At 32.4% G+C, this 12,045-nt stretch overlaps 1 long non-coding RNA gene across 1 annotated transcript; it reads left to right on the forward strand.

The window, feature by feature from the left end:
- The first annotated feature begins 9,236 nt into the window (after positions 1-9,236).
- On the forward strand, positions 9,237-11,716 carry LOC135150091 (uncharacterized). The gene is made up of 3 exons (XR_010288397.1): positions 9,237-9,465; positions 10,775-10,833; positions 11,521-11,716. It is a non-coding gene; the product is annotated as an uncharacterized LOC135150091 (long non-coding RNA).
- The last annotated feature ends 329 nt before the right edge of the window (positions 11,717-12,045 follow it).

Genomic DNA, 12,045 nt, shown 5'->3' on the forward strand with positions numbered 1-12,045 from the left:
CCAACTTCAAGAAGGGTACTCTGGCATTACTGAAAAATCTGAGCTTCCGCCATGTACCTCCAAACACTCCTTTTTAATACTTCAAAACAATGGTACACTTCTAAGAACAGTCAAACACAGAAACAATGATTACGCAACTGAGAGATTCCACCGTCTGAACAGCCAGGAAGAATACTCTGAGGAGCATGATCCACTTGACTGTAGCCTATAGGAACTCATCTGCAAGTCAAAAAGAACAATATTTGCTTATATCTAAAACCAAGAATTCAATGATGCGAAGATAGTATTATCATTTAATTGGTAATTGATTACCAGCTTATAGATGTCTAAAAGCTTCAAGAAGCTTCACAAATTGTGAAACTTTCAACTTTGTGACTCCGTTCCACCGTGCTGTTCTAGGGTCTCCCCTTTCTATGACATTTGGCTTTGACCTCAATTCCACAAGCCTCTCCCAAACCCACATTTGCACTAAATCATAGTGCCATATAGTGAACTTCAGACCAATTCCAGACTCTGATTCGACAGGCTTAACCATTCCATTACGTAACACCCTCATATCTCTATAAATACAAGCAAGAAACAACAGGCGCAAGGGCAACCCTATTACCTCTAGACAAGTGAACAGCAACAGTATCTGAGTGCGAACAAAAACAAACTTAGACAGCCAAAATACAAATAGATGATGTAAATATTATGCGAGGGAGCTACTACTTGCTATAAACCACTTATACCTCTGAGATTTTCCACCTTCTGATCAGCCAGAAAGAATACTGTGAGGAGCATGGTCTAAATACCACTAGACAAGACTAAAGATATCTTCAAGTCAAGAAGAACATACTTTTCTTATATCTAAAAACAAGAATTGATGAATGATGGGCATATAGAATTGCAAGTATTATCATATAATTGATTATCAGCTTTTATATGTCTAGATTAAATCAATCTAAAGTGGCCAAGCATACAAAATAACAAGCACTATTCTGACATTCATAAGTTGTACATAAAACTCCGAGCCAGTAATCCATACCATGCTTCATCCCGATCTCTCAAACTAATTCGTCTCAATAGCAAGCACCATAGCACTGTCTAAGAGACGTCAATTAAATGATAAAAGAAAAATATTACCTTGAAAGGAGTCATTACACTTGGAATCTCGATATTTAATGGAGCACTTTCTTCATTATTTAAGAAACTTGTTAAAGTAAAACAACTACACAGGTGCAGGAACCATTCATCTCCACCAAGTCTTCGACAAGATGCGCTAACGAAATCGACTAAGGTCTAAGGCTGTGACAAAATGGTTGTGGTTCTTAACTAGGGTTTAGCATTTCTAGGGATTCAGGAAATTGACGTTTTTGCAGGGTGTGTCCATTCATTCGGGCTATTTAAAGGGATTTATATTCAGGGATTGAGGTGTATTTAATTGATATCTTTAAGATTGTAGTATTATACTTTTGAGATATCTAATTATAGTTTAATTATTTTAAAATATCAAAATGATTTTTCATTCAAGTATAAAATTATGTTTTAGAATCATGTGATATTAAATTTAAATCTACCCAAATATATCTGTTACACTTATAAAATATATTAATTGTGTTGCAATTTATTTCGCGTTCATATTAGTTACTAAGTTATACGCTGTGCTGCATTCAGCATTTTGAGAGCCCATTCTATTTCGGTAAGCAAAATACCTCTTGTGTATCTAATTACCAATATTTATTCATTTAGTTTGTGTAGTTTTTGTTTAACATCAAAAATACAAATTTGTGACATATCTTCCTTTAGTGGTGGTTTTATATTAATTAATTAATTTATTTATATATTGAAATCTGGGTACCACTATTTATGATATTTTAATATGGTGAATTAATGTGAATTTCCCTACGGTTGGTTATTTCTTAAATGTTTATGTCGGAGTTACATGTATTGTGTTTTTTTGAAATATCTGGCAAATCCTATTTATTGGACGTCACTTTGTCTCGTTTGTACTTGTTGATAATTCAGTGTGGTTATAAGGTGTCCCAGACTCATGTGCCGAACCCCTATTACGCAGTACGGGAGGTTGGGACGTGTACTAGTGTTTGGAGGATTGGATGCTTGTTTATAAAGTAAGAGTTTGCCTTATTATATATGGTAAATTTAGATTTTGATAATGTGTTTTGTAGTGTATTTTAATTAAAATAATTGAGAGTCTGCTTTCAAAATTCACTGCATCCTTTTATGTGTTTTAAAATAGAGAGTTACTGTGATTTCTGTATTTTTATTTGTAATAATTATGACTTGTAATCCTCACCAAATTCTCTGTTTTCATAACCAGTTCTCGAGCTTGTGTTCCGTTACTAAAACAGTACCATTCTTTAAAAAAATAATACTTTCTTTATGTTCATTATTAAAGGTGAGATTATTTTATTTTTATTAATTAAAGGTAAGTAAGTATAAGCATATGTGTATATGTGCATGCACTGAACTTCAGTGATTGTGTGTATTTTATTCTCGGGCTATATATATATTCTATATCGATTTAATTAACAATATTACGAGTACTAACTATGCGTATATGATATTATTATTATCGTTGGTTATTATATTATTATTTGAGTTGTACCTTCCGGCTGGCGTTTACTATGTTAATGCAGTAATAAGTGTGGTTTAAAGTTGAAGTAGTTGATGCGATACAAGTCCGGTGATAAACCAGGTGCCCGCGCTGTGCGCGTGAGTCTAAACGCATGATTGATGCTTTTTTATTTTTTATAATCTTATTTATAAACTAGTTTGTCGGTAACCAGTTCTCGTATTGGCTTCATTGTTATTGTTTTACTTTATTTGTTTTTATGCATTAGTCGGCTCTGGAATGAATAGTTGAAGACACCTAAATTCTTTGTGTTTAGTTGTATTACTGTGATATATATGATTACTATTTATGATGACAAGATTGACTTGGAAATGCATAAACTTGATATGTGGGATAATAATTTAAATTGATTATAGATTCATAAGGAGGAGTAGCTTCAGTTTTGATCACAACTAAATTAGTGTTTGTTATATCGGTACGGAGATTCTATTCTTTTCTTCGTTTTACTTAAAATAATAATATTTATGATATTTATTCTATTTGACATTCTAAATCTCTTTTGTTTGTTATTGCACATCACTCTTTTCACTGGCCTTCTATGATTTGAATTGATTGTTGCCTAGACTCCATTGTTTCCTTTCTTGTTTTATGATTGTACCACTATTATATTGTGTGCATTGAGTCCGCAACTTTTGTATTGTTTGGGCTCTTAAACTTATCCGTGTGGGTAAATCACGGGACAATGTCACATGGAGTCGTATCGTAGTAAGAGTGAACTAGACACCAAACTTCGTATCGGTGATTTAAGCATACGAGCACGTTTCTGGGGTAGCAGACTGATGGAAGATCATGATCGGTATTGTTTTGTGGAATGTTTCATACATTCTTTATTTCTTCTTGTGGATACCGAAGAAGAAATCATTGTTCTGTATTTGCTCGTGATTGGAGTTGGAGCAAGTACAGTTTTGTGTAAGAGACCGTATTGTGTCATTTATTCATCATTTGAGTCTTTTTTATAGTTCATTTTTATCTCGATTATGTGGACTTGAGGGTACTTATGTGTACCATTTTTGAATCATATGTTTCGAGATTATTGATACTCTGTGCACCTACACTATTTTTATATTCGTACTGGGCATTGGCTCACTCTCGTTTGCTGTCTTTCCGCAGGTATTCAGGGGTAGGGCGGGATCGTGATGAGTGACACCCACCTTTAGTGCGTTTCTTTGTTTAGGGGCTATAATAAGACTTTAGAGCTTATATTCCCTATTGATTCCCGGACTTTGTGGATTTCATATCATGGAGTTTCGCTTTATTATCCATATTGACATTTTGGTTTGTTAAATTATTATATTATTTCTGAATGAGATTTAGATGATTTTAATCGTTTAGCCCCATTGTAAAAATGGGGTGTTACACATCATTAGTTGCATATTAAAAAATATGTAAATTTGAATCACTTCAACCATTCACCCAGTATCAAAAAAATATAAAAAAATCATATTTGATGAGTTATATTTGTTGAAGCAATGTATTTTTATGTATGATTTTACCTATCACAATTATACATAACCCCCTCATTTTTTCATTGTTAGCAAAATTTTTACATTCTGAGGATAACTCTCGATTATAACTAATAATTTTACAAATCTCCCTTGGAGATGCTCTTTATACCTATAACACTTTCCACGGTCCGAACATCATCTTGCACGTCTTCAATGATATGTTGCCTCACTTGCTCATCTCCTCTCAAGTCTGATGAGTGTAGAATATCCCGCAGCGTAGGTTTTACCCGAGAACTCATTTGCAAATACTAGACATGACAGGGCTGAAGAGATATCTAAATCAAAATGCAATTCAGCATATATCAAAAGAAATATAAGTGATGTAGGGAAAGAAATGCAGCATTATATAATTATTGGTTATTTAATTTTGAAAACATTATATAAAGATCAATGCTGTATTAAATCATCTAGTTTTATTTTAGGTAATTTGTAATAATGAAGAATCTTTATATCTCCATATGACCAGTAGAGCAATATGCATGCCTTTGTCTGAATTGAATTAATCCAAGGTGGCTAGTCGATGATACAATCATATGGATATACACATGATAATCTAGCAGTCCAAGAGAGATCTTAGTTAGACAGAATTTCATTTATGGGATGCGTGCGATGCGACATGCGGGAAAAAAAAAATGTATATCAGTTAGACTTAACAAAATTACCAGGCCACCATAATTAAGGAGAACCAACTGAGAGATGGGGCATAGAAGGGACTGATGGTATCGTCATAGTCAAACTTGGAGTTGGTCACACTCTAACGTCGTTGTTCGAGTATTCCTTGTGCTGCCAATTGGGAGTGAGTAATTAATTGAGTGAGATCCTCCATACAAATAATTCGGATATGTATATAAATAATTCGTCGTCTCGATAATTCTTTCCACTACAATTTTCACCACAAATGTTTAACTTCCATCAACTAAATAAGAATAAAAAGTATGTATCTAAAAAGAGTCATTACGCCTCAATCTTTGACGGAGCACTTTCTCCTTTATTTAACTACAAGTATCATTCCCATAAATTGATCAGTCTATCGGGATTGCCACATGCACAAACTCATCTCGATCCATTTTTTTCCCTCAACTTCACAATTTGGTAGTAAAAACTAACAGCATTCCCAAGTCTTCTGATATTAGTAATCTAAAGAGTCATTTGTCCATGATTCTCTTGTTTTAAAATGTTTTGTTTAAACTGTAACAGCTACACATTGTCAACAATATTAATCGTGTTTAAACAGTGGTTCTTCATTTGGTTTTTAATGTATCATGCAAGTATATTTTCTGTTTCCACTAATGTTCGGTACTTGAATTTTATGCACTCACTAAATACGTGGATTCAATAAATACTCTTAATTATAATTGCATAACTAATTTCTGAGCTGATTCCAAGTTTGGTGTGATTGTGACTGTGATGATGAGCTTGGTTCACCTGTGGGCGACTCCGGTTGTTTCCTGGCATGTTTGTGAATTTTGATCGTCTCGCTGGTGACATCGCTCTGTCTAATTAAGAGCGGAAAGGGTAGCCTGGTTATAATATTTGATGCAAGCATATTGTGTTGTGCTCAAAATGCATCTGCCATCTTTGTCAGATGGTTGTTGGTAACCGCCCTTGCAGTATTAACAGGCTGCTCAAAAGGATCTCAACCTAGAAATTAAAATTTAAAAAAAAGTTGAATTCAGGGGAAGAAATGCCTTTATTAAAGCTTTAAGCCATTAAGGTTCCATTAATAAGAAACATGTTGCAAGGAGAGGGATACATACTAGAGTCTAATGTCTAGAGAAAGAGAATGACATACACATAAGAGTGCAAATGTCAGAAAGGAGAAGGTTGGATCACATACATAGGTGCAAACATCTCGTACTGTCTGAGTAAGGGTCGAACCTCGTGGCTGACTTCAAAATTGATATCAAATATTAGTTTACAAGTTAAACTAATTACAAGTTAAACTATATAACAAAAGAGTTACAATTGCAAAAATATTAGTTCCAAAAACTACATAATGTTCCTCAAATTTGGTTCCACAAATTAGAGACCTCTTTGACCAAAATTAATGATAGTAATGAAATAATGACTCTTGCGTTAATCAAATTATTCTCTTAACATAGCTGCAAATTACCCTTATTGTACAGTAACCGTTAGTGAGCAAAAAACTTACATTACCTGATACTGCTAACTTGTGTCAAATTATAATCTTGTGTCAAGCTTTATCTCATCAGTTCTCTCTGATGAAGGCAGAAACAGATGTACTGTCTGTTGTTTTAAATACAGGATTTAGTATAATTTAGTAAAAATATAGGATAGAACATAACAAGGGAATAGTAAACCTATTTTTCTGGGAATATTTGTTTTTCTGATATATATTAAAAGAGTACAAGCTTCTCCCATTTATAGGTCGGAGAGTCAGATCATCACACGTTATACAACTTTTCCGTTCCATGGTCACACTTAATATGAGGACTTTACATATTCTCTACAAATATATTTTCAGGTTCTATGTACGTGTGTTCTGCCTTCCAGATAAAATTCAGAATACAAAGGTTAAGTTTATCCAACATTGTCCACGTAAAAAGTCAGCGTTAACCATACTTCTTAAAATTCTGGAAGTTCGCCCACCCATGCAGCACCGTCACCTTGTTTCAAGATATTTCCAGGCCGCCCGACTGTGGCTAAAATGATAATAATGAAGAATCTTTATATCTCCATATATGACGGCAGTGAGATCAATATAGCATTCCTTGAGCATGATCCACTTGACTGTAGCCTATAGGAACTCATCTGCAAGTACCAAAAACGGTCTAAATAAGACTAAAGATATCATAATGTCAAAAAGAACATTATTGCTTATATCTAAAACCAAGAATTGAATGATGCGAAGATAGATTTGCGCGATTATCATATAATTGGTAATTGATTACCAGCTTGTAGATGTCTAAAAGCTTCAAGAAGCTTCACAAATTGTGAAACTTTCAACTTTGTGACTCCGTTCCACGTGTTGTTCTAGGGTCTCCCCTTTCTATGACATTTGCTTTGACCTCAATTCCACCAAACCTCTCCCAAACCCACAGTTGCACTAAATCGTAGTGCCATATAGTGAACTTCAGACCAATTCCAGACCCATTCGACAGGCTTAATCATTCCATTATGTAACACCCTCATATCTCTATAAATACAAGCAAGAGTACAACAGGCGCAAGGGCAACCCTATTACCTCTAGACAAATGAACAGCAACAGTATCTGAGTGCGAACAAAAACAAACTTAGACAGCCAAAATACAAATAGATGATGTAAATATTATGCGAGGGAGCTACTACTTGCTATAAACCACTTATACCTCTGGAGATTTTCCACCTTCTGATCAGCCAGAAAGAATACTGTGAGGAGCATGGTCCACTTGACTGTAAGAACTCATCTGCAAATACCAAAACAGTCTACATACCACTAGACAAGACTAAAGAATCTTGAAGTCAAGAAGAACATACTTTGCTTATATCTAAAAACAAGAATTGAATGATGCGCATATAGAATTGCAAGTATTATCATATAATTGATTATCAGCTTTTATATGTCTAGATTAAATCAATCTAAAGTGGCCAAGCATACAAAATAACAAGCACTATCCTGACATTCATAAGTTGTACATAAAACTCCGAGCCAGTTAATCCATACGATGCACATCCCAATCTAAAATGAAAAGCACTCTCAAACTAATTCGTCTCAATAGCAAGCACCATAGCACTATCTAAGAGACGTCATCAATTCAATGATAAAAAGAAAAAAATATTACCTTGAACGGAGTCATTACACTTCGAATCTCGATATTTAATGGAGCACTTTGTCATTATTTAAGAAACTTGTTAAAGTAATACAACTACACAGGTGCAGAACCATCATCTCCACCAAGTCTTCGACAAGATGCGCTAACGAAATTCGACTAAGGTCTAAGGCGGTGACAAATTGGTTGTGGTTCTTAACTAGGGTTTAGCATTTCTAGGGATTGAGGAAATTGACGTTTTTGCAGGGTGTGTTCATTCATTCGGGCTATTTAAAGAGATTTATATTCACTGCATTGAGGTGTATTTAATTGATATCTTTAAGATTGTAGTATTATACTTTTGAGATATCTAATTATAGTTTTATTATTTTAAAATATCAAATTGATTTTCATTCAAGTATAAAATTATGTTTTAGAATCATGTGATATTAAATTTAAATCGTTTATAATCTATTAAAATCTCGTGATATTCAAAAAGTGATAAATCTAATATTTTAATTTATAAAGTGATGTATTTTATGAAATTATTCAGTACATGTTATGTTCTTGTAATATTTTTTTTATAATTAATAAGATTTTGGAGCATTGTATTTAAAATCAAAACATATCTCCATTCTATAATATCTTATTTTTTCTCATAAAATAAAAAACATCTACAATTCATAAAAATCTAAATAAATACACCCTTTTTCTTTTATAAAAAAAATTAATTCTTGTAAATATCATACAACATCTAAAAAAATAATCGAGTCCAACAAATATAAAACAGATCGTATCACCATTAATGAAGTCTTTATAGACACAATCCAGTAATTAGTTGAAATGTGTATGGGTTTACCACAACCGGTTCATGTCTTAATATGAAGTTTTATTTCAGCAGGATCAAGGATGTAAAAAATAACTAGCCAACTAGGACATACTGGCCACTCCTTCTTAGAGCATCTGCAAGGGTATACATGGGTTAGTTAAATTGACATCTATGTGTCATCTTATAACAACCAGGTTTTTATTATTTAATTAGTTATTAATATTATAAAATAATATTAAAACAATCTTTGGTTTAAATTCTAAATATTATTGTGGATATGCATAATCGACTAATTAGTTGGTTAAGGATTAGGATGAAACTGTAACTAAACTTTAGATGAGGCATAATATTTTGAATATTTTGATGCTAATCTTTAAAGCATACTTATCTTTATTTACTATAAATTTCGAGAACACATCTAAGTCATCCACAACAGAGTTAAATATATTTATTCTACTGGTGGCAAGCGTGAGAGAGTATGCATGCGGTAGTAAAACACAGTACATGATTGGATAGATTTTGGTGCAATATACAAGGTGTAGCATATTATTAAGGAAGGTGCGACGAGAAAGTTACATACTGGTAATTCTTGGTAAATGGTGGAGGTTTGATTCAAATCTTCATACCCAAATATATTTGTTACACTTATAAAATTATATTAATTGTGTTGAATTTATTTCAGGTTCATAATTAGTATACTAATTATACGCTGTGCTGCATTCATCATTTTGAGAGCATTCTATTTCGGTAAGCAAAATACCTCTTGTGTATCTAATTACCAATTAATTTATTCATTTAGTTTTGTATTTTTTTTTACATCAAAATACATTTGTACATATTCTTCCTTTATTTGGTTTTATATTAATTAATTAATTTATTTATATAATTGAAATCTGGGTACATATATTTATGATATTTTAATATGGTGATTATTAATGTGAATTTCCTACTGTTGGTTATTTTCTTAAAGGTTTATATGTGGAGTTACATGTATTGTTTTTTTTGAAATACTCTGGCAATATCCTATTTTATTGGAACTGTAACTTTGTTACGTTTGGTACTTGTTGATAATTCAGTGTGGTTATAAGGTGTCCAGACTCATGTGCCGAACCCTATTACGCAGATACGGGAGTTGGGCAGTGTACTAGTGTTTGGAGGATTGATTGTTTATAAAGTAGAGTTTGCCTTATTATATATTGGTAAATTAGATTTTGATAATGTGTTTTGCTAGTTATTTTAATTAAAATAATTGAGAGTCTGATTTCAAAATCACTGCATCCTTTTATTGTGTTTTAAAATAGAGAGTTACTGTATTTATTATTTTTATTTGTAATAATTATGACTTTAATCCTCACCAAATTTCTTGTTTCATAACCATGTTCTCGAGCTTGTGTTCCGTTACTAAAACTAGTACCATTCTTTAAAACAATAATATTTCTTATGTTATTATTAAAGTGTGAGATTATTTTATTTTTATTAAATTAAAGGTAAGTAAGTATAAGCATATGTGTATATGTGCATGCATCTGAACTTCAAGATGATTGTGTGTAGTTTATTCTCTGGCTATATTATATATTATATATAGATTTAATAACAATATTATCGAGTACTAAATATGCTTATATGATATTATTATTATACGTTGTTATTATTATTATTATTTGTAGTTGTACCCTTCCGGCTGACGTTACTAGTTAATGCAGTAATAAGTGTTGGTTAAATTGAAGTAGTTTGATGGCTTATAAAGTCCGGTGATAGAACCAGGTGCCGCGCTGTGCTGCTTGAGTGCCTAAACGATGATTATGCTTTTTATTTGTTTATAATATTATTTATAACTAGTTGTAGTAACCAGGTTCTAGTATTGGCTTCATTGTTATTGTTTTACTTTATTTTTTTTATGCAATATGTCGCTCCTGGAATAATAGTTGGAAGGACACCTAAATTATTTTGGTTAGTTGTATTTTACGTGATATATATATATACTATTTATAATGACAAGATTGAACTTGGAAATGCATAAAACTGATATGTTTGAATTAATTTAAATTGATTATAGATTCATAAGGAGGAGTAGCTTCAGTTTTGATCACAACTAAATTAGTGTTGTTATATCAGGTACGGATTCTATTCTTTTCTCTCTTTTACTTAAATAATAAATATTTATGATATTTATTATTTTGACATTCTTAAAATCTCTTTTGTTATTGCACATCACTCTTTTCACTTGGCCTTCATATATTTGAATTATTGTTGCCTAGACTCCTATTGTTTCCTTTCGTTTTATGATTGTACCACTGTATATATTTTGTTCATTGAGTCGGCAACTTTTGTAATTGTTTGGGCTCTTAAACTTATCCGTGTGGGTAAATCACGGACAATGTTCACATGGAGTTCGTAGTAAAGGTGAACTAGACACCAACTCGTATCGGTGATTTAAGCATACGAGCACGTTTCTGGGGTATGAGACGTGAGAAGATCATGATCGTTATTGTTTTGTGGAATGTTTCATACATTCTTTATTTCTTCTTGTGGATAACCGAAGAAGAAATCATTGTTCTGTATTTGCTCGGTGATTGGAGTTGAGCAAGTACAGTTTTGTGTAAGAGACCCGTATTGTGTCATTTATTCATCATTGAGTCTTATTTATAGTTCATTGTTTATCTCGATTATTGTGACTTGAGGTACTTATTTGTACCAATTTATTGTAATCATTGTTTCGAGATTATTGATACTCTTTGCACCTACACTATTTTTATATTCGTACTGGGCATTGGCTCACTCTCGTTTGCTTTCTTTCCGCAGGTAATCAGGGGTAGCGGGGATCGTGATGAGTGACACCCACCTTTAGTTGCTTTCGTTGTTAGGGGCTATAATAAGACTTTAGAGCTTATATTTCTATTGATTTCAGACTTTGTTGGATTTATTATCATGGAGTTTCAGACTTTATTATCCATATTGACATTTTGGTTGTTAAATTATTATATTATTTCTGAATGAATTTAGAATTATTTAATCGTTTAGCCCCATTGTAAAAGTGGGGTGTTACACATCTAGTTGGCATATTTAAAAAATATGTAAAATTTGAATCACTTCAACCATTCACCCAGTATCAAAAAAATATAAAAAATCATATTTGATGAGTTATATTTGTTGAAGCAATGTATCTTTTAGGTATGATTTTACCTAATCACAATTATACATAACCCCCTCATTTTTTCATTGTTAGCAAAATTTTTACATTCTGAGGATAACTCTCGATTATAACTAATAATTTTACAAATCTCCCTTGGAGATGCTCTTTAATACCTATAACACTTTCCACGGTCC

Source organism: Daucus carota, chromosome 2 (assembly GCF_001625215.2).
Source record: "Daucus carota subsp. sativus chromosome 2, DH1 v3.0, whole genome shotgun sequence".
Classification (NCBI taxonomy): Eukaryota; Viridiplantae; Streptophyta; class Magnoliopsida; order Apiales; family Apiaceae; genus Daucus; species Daucus carota.